The sequence below is a fragment of the Cimex lectularius genome, unplaced genomic scaffold (assembly GCF_000648675.2).
Source record: "Cimex lectularius strain Harlan isolate CLEC.00 unplaced genomic scaffold, Clec_2.1 scaffold476, whole genome shotgun sequence".
Classification (NCBI taxonomy): Eukaryota; Metazoa; Arthropoda; class Insecta; order Hemiptera; family Cimicidae; genus Cimex; species Cimex lectularius.
The window spans coordinates 56,577-70,720 of NW_019393097.1; positions in this window are offsets into that span (position 1 = coordinate 56,577).

Genomic DNA, 14,144 nt, shown 5'->3' on the forward strand with positions numbered 1-14,144 from the left:
ATCTTGAGGATAACCATTATGAAACCGTTTGCAGAGTATGTGGCTATTTTTAGGAAACTTTCTAGTTTTCATAATAGAGTTCATATATCCTCCTATTTTTTATTCTCTAACAATGGTTATACATAGATATTCTTGGCTTATTTTTGGTGCTGATTACGACCCGGATGGAACGCAAATTGTTTTATATCCGAGGGAAAAGGAACGAGAGCTGGGAAATTAGGCACTGCCGGTTTGTAACCGTGACAAAGTGGTTTTCGGTTAACTTTGGCTTACGGATACTGAATTACGTTTTACAAACGAGCACATTAAAAGGCAGATTCATTTTCCATACAAAGAGAAAAACAACAGAAAGGGACGTAAAGTAATTTAAGGAAAATAAGTATTCGGCGAAGTTGAATCAGATCTAGTTAGTCAAAAACAACGTATTGTAGACGACAGCAATTCTATATAGAATTTTATATAGAAATAATAGAAACTGTGGAAACAAAACAATTTAACGAAACACCATTTGAGATTATGACAAACACAATATTAAACCCTAATGAAAACACAATAGAATTATGCCCCGTGATCATAACAGTAAAACAATTTAAAAATACCACCGACAAAGGATTATTAGAAAATAATTTAAATTTCTTTCACTACGAAAAAATACAATTTGATATAACTAAACAACGACTACAACACAGAAATAGAGGAGAAAAATTAGCTATTCAAAATTTAGTAACTGAATTTGTAGATATCTTCCATTTGGAAGACAAACCTCTAATATTTATCAGTCAAGTGAAACATCATATTCCAACGAACGATGAAATTCCGACTTACACGAAATCATACATGTATCGACAAATTCATAAACACGAGATTAGCAAACAGACTAATGACATGTTCAATAAAAGGATAGAATTACATGTTAACGAGACCACGAGGGAATATTCAAAATCAATTAATCGCTCAATATTCCGTCAATAACAAAATCATTGATAATTTTAAACAAACCGTAGAAACGATAAAATATAACAGTGAAGAATTAAAATATAAAATACTACAATTAAATAGGAAAATTTGGCATATAACCGATTTAACAAATGTAAAAGAAGCAATTAATCATTTACAAATATTATTTAATCTAGTTATGAATACATTTCAAGATATTGAGAGCTCTACAACATTTTGCAAACAAGGAACGTTACATCCATGTTTTCCACCAAGTGTGGAGGCTGTTTTTCATCTCTTTTATGGTTAATTACAGTAAACAGCTTAATAGAACTTCTGTATAATTCAGGTTTCTACAGTCAATTATTTTCAGATGATGGTACCATAATGCTCACAGGTAGGGATCCCCTGACTCTTTCGCTACTGATGGAAAACGCCATGGGATTGCTTTATGACTGGTGTTGTGATAAAGGTTTATCAATTAATAAACTGGAATTGATAATGATTAGTAGGAGAAGAACATTAGGTTATTTTAAAAACCCTAAATTTCAGGGCATAGAATGAAAGTTAGTGGATCCAATCAAATTCCTTGGTGTGACGCTTGACAGGAAAGTTGATTGGTAAGGTCATATTAATACCATATACAGGAAACGCACAATATCAATCGTGGAATATAGGAGAATTGTCGGTAAAACATGGGTTACCATAGGTAGCCAAATGGCTATGTACTGCAATTATTCTACCTAGATTATTTTTCGCAGCTTTAGTATGGTGGAAAGGTCTAGAAAATAAAAGGAACAGTAAAAAATTAAGGTCATTTCAAAGACTAGGTTGTTTGATGATGACAGGAGCATTTTCAACTACACCCACCCTAGCTCTTGAAATCATAACCAATACCACACCTCTTCACATTGAGATTAAGGTCAGAGCACTAATCAGCGGCTACAGATTGATTAGCGAAGGCAGCTGGAATCATAAGTGCAACAACATAGGTCACTCGAAAATCTCACAACTATTGAGTAAGGTTAACGGCCAAATATTAAGCGTTAGTGATGCAAAGATTAAAACCCCTTAGGGGAAAAACTACTTTCAGGTCGTCACTCCTTGTGAATATAATTATAGTTTGCATGATGACCATCGCAACATAGACTGCAGATGGTTCACTTATCAACGGTAGAGGGAATCTACATACCTAAATTAGGAATCAGCATCTCCTCCCTTTTGGCAATAACACCTCCTTTTTTCAGGAGGAAATCTGGGCCATTAATGTGTGTTGTAGAACACTTATGGAAAATAATATTAAAGGAAAGGATATTAGAATTTTTTCATTCAGGCTAGTCTTAGGTCATTACAAAAAGATTTGTCAACCTCAAGATTGGTGGAGGAATCCGTAGATCTTATCAACAGGATCTCTTCCAAGTTTGGGAACAAGGTAACCCTTAACCATTTATGTGCTTAACCAGCACGTAAAGGACACCATGGGAATGAAAAAGCGGATGTCCTGGCCAAAGAAATTTTTAATACTGCGTTTATCGGGCCCCAACCGATATTATCTCACTCTATGAGCACACCGAAAGAGAGTATTAATAACTGGGGCATGAACCAATTCCTTAGGGAGTGGAATTTATCCCCCGGGCACAGGCAATCGAAAGAGTTTGTTAAGGCGATCAAACCAGCAGAATCTAAATGGCTACTTTCTATCTCAAGGAAGGAAATTAGGAGACTGATAGGTATCCTGACGGGCCACTGCCCACTGAGAAGACACCTCTCCGTAATCGGTATTCTACCTAGTACCCTTTTGCCGTTTTTGCGAAATAACAGAAGAAACGGCAAGGCACTACCTCACAGAGTGTGGTAGATTTGAAATCTTTGAAAGAACGGACATCACCAAGTCACTCCTCGAGATAAAATGGTCCAAAATCTTGGGATTTGTGAACAGGTGATTTATGCAGGACAAGTGAGCCGACCAAGTCCATATACATATATATACACACATATATACATATATACATACACCCAAATGTAATAACTACACATCAACTCTACGAAGAACTTTCAAAAATCTCTGTGCATTATGCAAACCAGATGCCTATAGAAATAAAATTAGAAAATATTTTAGAGTACGAACATTACATAAGAGTCCGTTGTAAAATCCACGATAACGAAAATATTTATAGCTTGTCAATACCTCTTAATTCAGAAGTAGAATACGATATTTAAAATTTCTATTCAGTATCTTCTAAATTACACAAATTTATGTAACTGTAAATCCTGAAAATATGTACTGAAAACAACACAATATAATTCTTTAATTTTATTAAACAATAAATGTAAACATTTAAATCGAGGATTCCAATGCTGTGAAGATCGAAGAAATTATGCTGAACGAGACGTCGACTTCATGCACAATTGTCAGCCCTCACACGACAAATAATCATGTCGAAATGATAAAAGAATTAAATAAATATTTAATCGTCTTTAATATGCCTGACAAATTAACGATTGTCACACGTAAAGAAATCGAAACGAAAACGCTTCAAGAAATCTACCTAACGCAGACTGAGTCTGGGACGATATACTACAAAGGAAATCATCTGGCCTAAGAATCGACATCTAGGGGACATCCAAAAATTCTGCCTAACATCGAACTAATAATTTCAACGATGAACCAACAGCCTCAAATGGAAATTCATCTAAGAAACTTTCTCTACAAGATAAACCCTTGAATCCTCTAATCCCTATAAATATACATAAGAATATTAATGAAGAAAATACATTTTCCACTTTTGTATGGTATTGTATGATAATCATCATCGTATTAATTATTGTTTTTATAAATACATATTGTTTGTTTAATTTTCGAATTTGTCAATTTGAAATAAAATAAATAGCACAAATTCAAAAGATGTTAACACAGATTGGAACATGGGAGAAATAGGCTCTACAAAAATTAATGTTTTATAATCATCTATATAAAATTAATGTTTTATAATCATACATATAAACACCCCCCTGGTTACTCCCTGCTTTCATCGTACGGTGGGATTTGGCAAAATTAAAAAAGAACGAGACACCCCACTACGTATATAAAGGAATTTTTGAAGCCCTGAAAAACGAATATAGGGGTGCCAGACCACTCTTCACAGACGGGTCAAAAACGGCAGAGGGCGTGGGGTGTGCCGTGTACACGGAGGGAAAAACAAAAAAATTGTCCCTCCCTCCCGCCGCAAGCGTGTACACGGCGGAACTAAATGCCATATCCCTCGCACTGAGCATAATAAAAAGTCAGCGTCAAAAATCATTTGTAATATATACCGACTCGCTCAGTGCGGTCCAGAAGCTCAGGAGAAGAAGCTCCGTGGACCCATTAGTAAACAAAATAAAACGACAATTAAAAGGGATCGACACAGTTGGGAAGAAGGTCGTATTGGTGNTTGTATTGTCGTGTAATAAATAGTGTTCTTGTTAAAAACTATTTCAAGTCACCATAAATGTATATATATATATATATATATACATTCCGTTCCCGAGAACTTATCGTCAACAAGACAAGAGGATCTTTAGCGTCCGCACTTGGCCTATTCGGCCTTATCGGACGTTTTGATTCTTAAGATGAGAGCTGATGCACCTCCGCATACGACGTAATGGTGTTACAGCCGCAGCATTGGTGTAGAGTCGCCCCAGCCCCTAAGGGCCAAGACAATCTCGCTCTCCGCTTGTCCACTCCGAATGGTAGGGCCCGCATTGTGCATCGGGTCGTATGACGCACGCAAAGGGCTAACAGGCCGAAATACATCACCCTGTTCTCCCGCGTACTCCCTAGATAGAGAAGGCGACTCTATAGCCCAGAGTATTGGGCTTCCCATAGCGTAGAAACTACCGGATCCGCCCCGGCCGCGTTTTGTTTTTAGTGGAATTGCTAACCACCCCTTAGATGAGCACCGCCTACGGTAAAACCTCGTGTCGAGCTCAGCCTAAACCTGCCATGTGCATTCGAGGGACGCCATAGGTCTAGCCTAGGTGGTCCGATCCTTCGCAAGAGTACCACGCCGGTCATACGCACAACAATGCAAAGCATGTTCGAGTCAGAGAAACCGATTCACTACCCGTTTCCGTTCGCTTACTCACGCATTCGAGGGACTATTCAGCGTAATCATCTCGTCCTCAACGCTTACACGCTGTCGTCCGGTCGCAACGTCTCCCGTGAGGCCGGGGGTAATTACGCTGGCCATACGCAAGCTTCACGATAGCCACAGATAGAAGACAGCCTCTAAGTTCCCGCCAGGGGCGTCACCACGTACCACCACGAATCCGTTCCCAGTGTAACTAGGGCTGAATTTGGACTGTTTAGTTGGACTCTGCTAAGGCACCCGCCGCCCATGCCGACCCTAGGCCGACACGAGAACAGCTTGTGCTTCAGAGAGGTTGCCACGCCCTCTGGGCTGCACCATTATTTTGTGCCCGGATACCCCCCTTGCAACCAAGGGTTGGGAGGGGTCACAAGATAGAATGAAGGAACTCGGATTGAGAAAAGAGCCGTGGATGAGAACACGAGGTGAGCCGTTTCGGGGTCTCGAGCCTCAAACCACACTATACCACCCGTCGTCGCCGTAGTTCCACACATACTGGGCCACGACTCCCAGGGTGGGTGTATATATATCGATTCAGCCACACTTCCAGATCTTATAGGAAATTGAAAGGTGAGTAAAAAAGGTCCTATGAACCTGTGTCCGCAAACCCTTCAGTTCCGAGCTACAGGCAAAAAACCATGAAAACCCACTATTTTTGACCTTATTCGTAAAATTGTTAGTAAACCGTTAGCTTGACCGTAAAACAGATCGAAACAACATCTGTAGAGGATTAATTTCTGCGACGAACGAGATTAAAACCAGCCTGATTTGTCTAAAATTTCATTTTTGGCGATTTTTCGAAGTTAGAAGGTGAAGGGGTACACAAAATCCACCATTTCTGACATTTTTATCGAAAATTCACAACTTCGGTTAGCCGTTCAGATTTTTCGTACATTATTTCATTCAGTAGGGGGCATCCATCAGAAAACAGTTCAAGTTGTGAATTTTCGATAAAAATGTCAAAAATGGTGAATTTTGTGTACCCCTTCACCTCCTAACTTCGAAAAATCTCATTCGACGCAGAAATTAATCCTATATAGATGTTGCATCGAGCTGTTTTACGGTCAGGCTAACGGTTTACTAACAATTTCACGAATAAGGTAAAAAAAACGTTATTTTTCATGGTTTTTTGCCTGTAGCTCGGAACTGAAGGGTTTGCGGACACAGGTCCATAAGACCTTTTTTACTCACCGTTCAATTTAGTATAAGATCTGGAAGTGTGGCTGAATCGATTGGGGCCACCCTGTATGTATATATATACAAATAACTATATGCGCAACTTGGTAAGTAGTTTTTCCTTTCTTGACCCAGCTTTCAGATAAAAAGGACCTTTTTTGCTTTAACACATTTCAATAAATTCAATGTGTTTCTTTAGATCCAGTGCATTCTTCAGTCATTTTTTTGTATTGTATTTTATAAAGTTTATTGTAAAAATGTGTAATGTTTAGTGACCGTTAATTAACGATTATTGAAAGATCGTGAGATGGAGTTAGTGTGAAACATTTTCTTCATCATAACTCAGCGAGTACAAATACTTTGATTAAACCTAAAATTTCTATATTGTGTACATCCTTGTAAAAATGTATATTCATAAGTTATATGTATTTGTATAATTTAAACAAAGTTTAAATCCCAGGCCCTGAAAATGATCTCAATAAAGATCGAAACGTTGGCACCATAAATAAAATGTTTTTCTTACCTACATCCCACACGACTCATCTCACGATTTTTAAATAATCGTTTATTGTATATCCTATCTACATATTTATGACTACCTATTAGTTTTATTTGAAATAAATGTTTATGACAGTGTGGGGAAACCAAACTTACCCACACTAAACTAAATTGTATTATAAAAATATTAGAGCTAAATATTTTCTCTTCTTTGCTATTGCAATTAATAATAGATAGAAGAAAAGTGTGAATCACGGAGGGTATTTATCATTATAGGAATAGCCCCTTTATGTCGAATCGTGTGGTACAGTTGAGTTGAATGATTTCAATAGTACTTTTGTCTTTTATCGGAACGGAGTGGAAAACCTTTTCTTCTCAAGGGTAAAATGTTTGCCGTCGCGAGTATGGACATATTTGAGTTTTCCCAAAAGGGGGCCAAGCATTCTCTCAAAGGTATGCATGCCAAATATCAAAGCGTTATGAAATGAAAGAAGTAGTCAACTGCGAAATGATATAAAATCGCCGTTTTTTGAATATTTTCAATGTCTACTGACGTTAAACATCCAGACGAACCTAATTTTTCACTTTTTTATGGGGGTACACTAGTTAGTTGACATATGCATAATTTTTTCGTAATAACATAAATCAAATTAAATTTTTTTGTGTAGCTTTTTGCCGATGGAGGTGAAAGAAAGAGGGTATATCGATGGAAGAGAATAATGGGGCTGCGCTCGGGACTGAGCCCGTAATTGGGTGACAGTGTGAATATGGCCGTGGTTTATTTGCGGTTGTCAGCTAAATTATCAGACACAAATCTCAAAGGACCGCGAAAAAGTTCCAAATACATCCCGGCGTGGAATAACAACGCCAGGATAATATTCCTGATCTTAACAGAATTTTTTTCAGCATAGGATGTTTTATGTAATGCAAATGTTTACGACTAAATTTACGGCATTATGGCCAACCTGAAGAAGAAAAAATCATCTTTTTCGCTGTAGTGTATTAGGTTTTGAAGTTTCTGTTATACAGCGACTTCTTCAAATTTCCTTTTAATACGTTTATAAAATCAGTATTCTTATTTACCCATTGGAGTTCGTGGATTGACCAATTAACTTTTTTCAAATATTTAATCTTTATGGAAGGTATTGGTTGAGTTAAAAAAAGCCAGTGCCACGAGCGGGATTCGACCCCACCTTTGGAATTTTCCCTCCTTTTGAGGGAAGGTTGAAATGGGAGGTTGGTGTCCGAGTGGATCTAAGTCACGATAGTTGCAGTGGTAGAGCAGTGGCGTATTTAGCCGAAGGTCGTGAGTTCGAATCCTGCTCGTGGCACTGGCTTTTTTATCTCAACCAATACCTTTCATAAAGATTAATTAATTGAAAAAAATTCTTATTTACAACATTACTGTTATGTTGAACTGAAAGCACAACAAGGGTAAAACTGTTGGAACTAAAATTGAAATGATGTATTATTCAAAGTGCAATAATCAAACTTCTCTTTCAGTGCATTTCATTCAGTGTATTGGAAGGTAATTTTATATCAGCTGATTAATTATTTTACGTACGACATGAAAACGTAAATAGGATTGTTTTGAGTTAGATAGACAAAAACGTAACAAAAACCAGAAAGATACTTCCATAAGTGTTACAAAATATTTTTTTGGAAAATTTTAAAAAAATAGGCGAAAGAAAACTTTCAAAAAGATGTATTTCATAAGCCAAAAGGTGAATTTGATTAACAAAAGAGTATTTTAATTTTCAAAAGAGTAAAATTGATTAACGAAAGGTTGAATTAGATTTGTAATAGAGTTTGATTAATTTGAAAAAGTCAATTTGATTTTGGAATGGGTGAATTAGATATAGATATTCCAAAGGTGAATTTCATAAGCAAAAAGGTGAATTTGATTAACAAAAGGGTATTTTAATTTTCAAAAGAGTAAAATTGATTAATAAAATGGTGAATTAGATATTCCCAAAGGTGGATTTCATAAGCAAAAGGGTACATTTGATTGTCAAAAGCGGTCCATTTGTTTAATAATAAAAGAGTGAATTAGATTTTCAGAAGAGTAAATTTGATTAACAAAAGGGTGAATTTCATAAGCAAAAGATGAATTTGCTTGGCAAAAAGAGTGAATTTATTTTTCATAAAGGTGAATTTGATTTGTAAATGAGAAAGTGTACTTTGAGAAAAAGTTATTTTGCTTTAAAAAAAAGTGAATCCATTTGGAAAAGGATGAATTTCATTTCAAAAATGATACCTTGGATTTTAAAAAAGGTGAATTTGATTTTAAAATAGGAGAATTTGATTTTCAAAAGGGTAAATATTATGCTTAAGTCAGATAGTATAAACCAAATAGACAGGCAAAACGAAAATTCAATTTTGCAATGTATCAACCTTTTTTCAGCAAATTTTCCAATGATTTTTGTTATTTTCCATAAAATATAATGAACCAGATAGAACTGCCAATGAAGTACCATATGAAGGATTCTTCTTCGGCAGTAGTATGATGGCACCTAGCATAATTTCGTTACGTCTTAATTTGACCTTCTTGGAAATTTGGTTTCTCGAAAAATTCCCAATAATATTTTCTACTGGTGTTAAATTATACTACAAACTAGTACAGATACACTGAAGATGGCGTAATGTCAAAACGCGTCTAACGGATCAATCCACCGAGGATAGACGGACCAAAAAGCGTCGGTCAGTACTAAATGTAATGATTAATCAGGGTACTAATATAATATTACATTGGCAGAACGCTTGTTTGACATATATTTTGTAATACTAGGACATGTTAATGTGTAATATCGTACATATATGTATGTAGAACTCCTTTTGAGTCGGATATTTACTATTCGGAAGGGGTGAAACTTCGGGCTTATCTTTATTTTAAGAATGGATTACGCGGTATAATTTAGATTCGCCATTGTCTCGAAATTCTCAGTAAACCTAAGTACATCCCGGCAATCGACCCTTTGCCATTTAGCACAATACTCCCTGGCTCATTTCATTACAACCTCCAATTCTATCTTTACGGCCTGAGAAGGGTCCAGGTTTGATGGGAGATCTCATTAACCATCCGAGAAGGGGTCTCCGTGGAAAGAAAAGTTTAAATAAATTTGCACATTTACCAATTATCGTCTTCTTTATTAAATGGACTGGATTTATTATAGTGCATTACAAAAATTTCACAGTAATGTCGTTATAAATAGAGGAAAAAGAAAAATGTAATTTTAAAGTAAAAAATAATTCAACAACACAGCTTGTCAAACAACATATTCGCTTAAAAATGTATTTTGTCTTTTCTCGAGCTTATTAATAATACGGTGTCAGTCGTTATTCTCGGAGAGCCATACGTACCGATGCCTGGTTTAGACAGTTCTTCTATAAATATGAATTATGTTCTGCACCAAGATTCCCTTCTAAACAATAAAAATGCCAACCTAATTGTGAAGCTTAATTTTTTTACTGAGAATATTTTTATTAGTTTTATAAATCTCTTCCACGAAATATGTTTATCCGGGTTGAGTAAACTTATAGAATACATAAAGCTTGGAAATTTATGTCTGGGCATACACCGTGATAAGATACGCATCAGCAACGCCCGTGGACAACACTTAGCAACTTTGGAATGTTTTATAAACGTAAGATACCGCAAAAAACTATTTTAAAGCCCAAATGAACTTTTTTAGGTTTTGTTGTTCGGTTTAATTGCATTAGAAATTTAAAATAATTTAGTGAGCCGAGCATTGTCATAGATTCACATCACGCAAGCTGAACGAGTGAAATTCCCCAGCGCATTTTTAGTTTATCTTCAGAAATATATAATTATAATTTTATGTAGGCGAGGGGGCCGAACGTGAAATATTGTCGGATCGCGGATCGGTCAAATCCACCTGCGTAGCTCGCCCCTCAATTTTAATCAAGTGTTGTCAATTTTAGGATAGGAAATTAAATCACATGGTTGTCAGATGGGGGAGCCGTGGAACGGTAAGGGTACGAAACCGAATGCCTTTCACCCATTTGCCTCTGGAAATGGGTATGCTTTTAGCCGAAAAAAATACACGCACATATACCACCCTGGTTCCATCTTTTTACCAAATAATTCACTACAAGGTTCTATCAAAAGTGGTATTATAGTATCAAATCTTTTCCAACGTATTTCAAGTAAGGTTAAGCTCAAAATGCTTAATAACATTCATACTACCTCAGAGTACTCGACATTCCTCGGTGTCTATACTTTAAGATTAATAAATTATATTCACTCAATATATTGATACAAATCCGAACTCTTTTTCATTCACTCTCGCCATTCAAGCTAATAAATACAGCCATACAATACACATCACATTCGTTCTTGCCGGATATTTTTCGTGTATTATTCTCACTAATAAATACGTTTGGTCCAATAAATAATATGTTGAAGTCGTCAACTGTTATGTTTATACTCTATAAATAAGTTTTTAATAATTATTTACGCCAATTGTTAATTTAAGAATTTAATCAATTTCTGTTTAAATGCTTCTACTATCCTTTGCGCTTTAATCTCTATAAGAGGCCGATAAGGGACTGCGTCCGTAGTTTGCTTGCTCCCGTCGTGACTTTCTCCCATTCGTCCGAAAGAAATTAACGTCTTTTCTTACGTACGGAAAATACGAAGTGTTAGCATCCCCTTACTTCAACACTTAAAAGTTATTTTCACTTTAATTTTCTTTTAATTTCAAATCACGGGAGTGATATCTGCCAGCTGACGTTAGAAAAGGTTCGGACGGAACCTAGCAGATATCGTAGTAATCTAAGCCATCATATTATCCAGGGCCTTGGTTACGTTGAGGGTTTAGGTGCTACATTGCTGGATACTGAAAAGAAGATTGGCGAGGACTACACACCCGTTCACCTCAGGTATTGGGGTTTTATTTAATTTTAGTTTATTTATTTATTTTCATTATTGGTTTCACGACCACACCAGCATGCGCCTTATTTCATGGCGCCTGCATAATTGTTTGTCCTTTAATCTATGTCTGCTTAGGGAGTATGGTGAGTATAAGATTTCTTCTGATTGCTTAGTACATAATTCTAAAAAATTAATATTCATACTCTGTAAGTAGGTTTTTAATAATTGTGGTTCGGCGCTCGGACTCGAGGGTAAACTGCGCCCACTTATATAACACACACCTACACTGACACAAGCACATTAATATTATATATACCCTAGGGCTACCGCCCCTAGGAAGGTTCTTGAGGCGAACTCAAGTGTCATGTACTGGAAATCGAGCCCCAGTACGGGCATAACACTGCCACACTTCACACTGATGGATGAGTATGCCCAGGCCCTCATACACCTTGCACGTCGGGGGATGTCCTGTCGGCACGCCACCACCAATACACAGGTCGATGCACGCGACCAAGGGCCTCGGAACCCGAAGATAACAAACGCAAAGTACCGTGCACAAAACTCTACACATACAGCATACAATCCTCATTTGGAGGAGTAGATCTCCCGGTCTCTTTGGGTGTCCGTAAACCCTGCTCTTGTGAGGGTACCGGAGGAAAACTGGATTACGGCACTCCCGAGGCGCGAGGTGGTACAGGGACCTGAACCCGGGAAAGCCACCTGTTCTATCAACCCGTGTGTAATTGTGTGGTGCCTATTACTGCCAGCTGGGTAATGGATGGTTATCATGCTGGGCAATCCAAGCCTACATCCGGGACAGTTCGATGGAATACAGGGACAAAGCACAACTCACGCAATACGGGAATTGGTAGTAGATTACACGTTGGAAGCGTCCTCAAAATATGTCGCTGGCATCTTCTTTCATATTCGTAAGGCTTTCGATCGAATGTGGTGGCCCGCGGTTATGGAGAACTTCGTCAATCAGGGCGTGCCGACGAATGTATGCGAGTTGATGGCAAGCTACCTGAGAGATCGCAGTGCTACACTTCCTGCATACAGTTCGAGCTGCTGCAGGGCCGTCAATATGGGAATCCCTCAAGGCTCACCTATGGGCCGTGCTATTTGACGGAGCCCACACTAATTTCGGCAGCAAAGGATTCAAGGCTCTGGCGTACGTCAATGATATAGTGGTTATTATTCCAGCAGATACCAAAGCCGAGCTAGAGACTCCCGCGGTCACGCTGCTAAGCAGTTGGTGCAAAAGCGTGAAATTACAGCTTGCCCCAGACAAAACGTACTTGATGCTACTGAAGGGAAAACTTAATATGCCTTCCTCGCCAGTTATCAAAATTACCAACAAGTCTATCAGAACACCACCAGTGCTCACGTATCTAGGTGTCAAGATGTCTGTAAACCTACGTTTCGTTCCAAACGTCAACTATATAAGGAGAAGATCCCAGGACGTGTGGCTGCCATCAGATCGCTGTGCGGAGCAACTTGGGGCATCTCATATAAAACCAGGCAAATGCATTACAAGGTCCTATGCGAATCGGCCCTGTTGTACTCGGTGCCCGCGTGGGTGAGAAGGTTACGGGCTCCTGCTTGAATGGGTGACCCTTGAACGAACTCATCGGGCAGCCTTGCTAGCAGTTACTCAGGCATACAAAACTGTATCTATGGGTGCTCTACAAGTGATCGCAGGAAGACCACCCATCGACCTGGTGGCCCGAGCCGCCTGCGCTTCGTGGGAGTTAGCCAATGAGAACCCCTCGTGCATACTAATCGGACGACAAGTAAGGATATGGCTGATAGAGCAATGGCAACTTCGCTGGAACACATCACGTAAGAGCAGATACACTTATAGCTTGTTCCCATGTATTGAAATAAGACTGAACATGCAACACTTCAAAATGGATCACTTTATGACCCAACTACTACCGGGCCATGGAGACTTCGGCGCCAAATTGCGTTCTTTCAACTGAAGTCAAAATTTAATCAAATCAAATCTATTCTTTTAAAACATTTTTTATCGACTTTTCAGTGCAAAAAGAATCTAAATGTAATATTTTCATGGCGGAACTTAGGCAGAAGCTGAAAAATTTTGTGCTAGATCAGAAAATCGCTGGTTTTTGAAAAGTATTTTTTTTTATTGCGATACAGCTTTCTCCACAAACTCTCAAGCGCGAATAAATAAATTATATTGTACGAACGAAAGGTGAAGCATTTCGTCTCAACTTTAGGTCTTTGCCAAAAATTAAGGATTAATCATTTTTAAATAAAATCTAACAAAGGATTTGTACTATATTAAAAAAAATACCAAATTGATTTTGAGAAATGTCTATTTTTTGAAAAATGAAAAATGTTTAGCTTTTAGTTAGTTTTAGTAAGTTTCAGTTTTGTCTAGTCTAGTTGCTACTGAAAAATATCAATTTTTTTGCCTCTCTTTGAACAGCTAAATGATCCTAAAAAATTGCTAAAATATGGTAAACATTTTTTGTTTTGTACTTAAA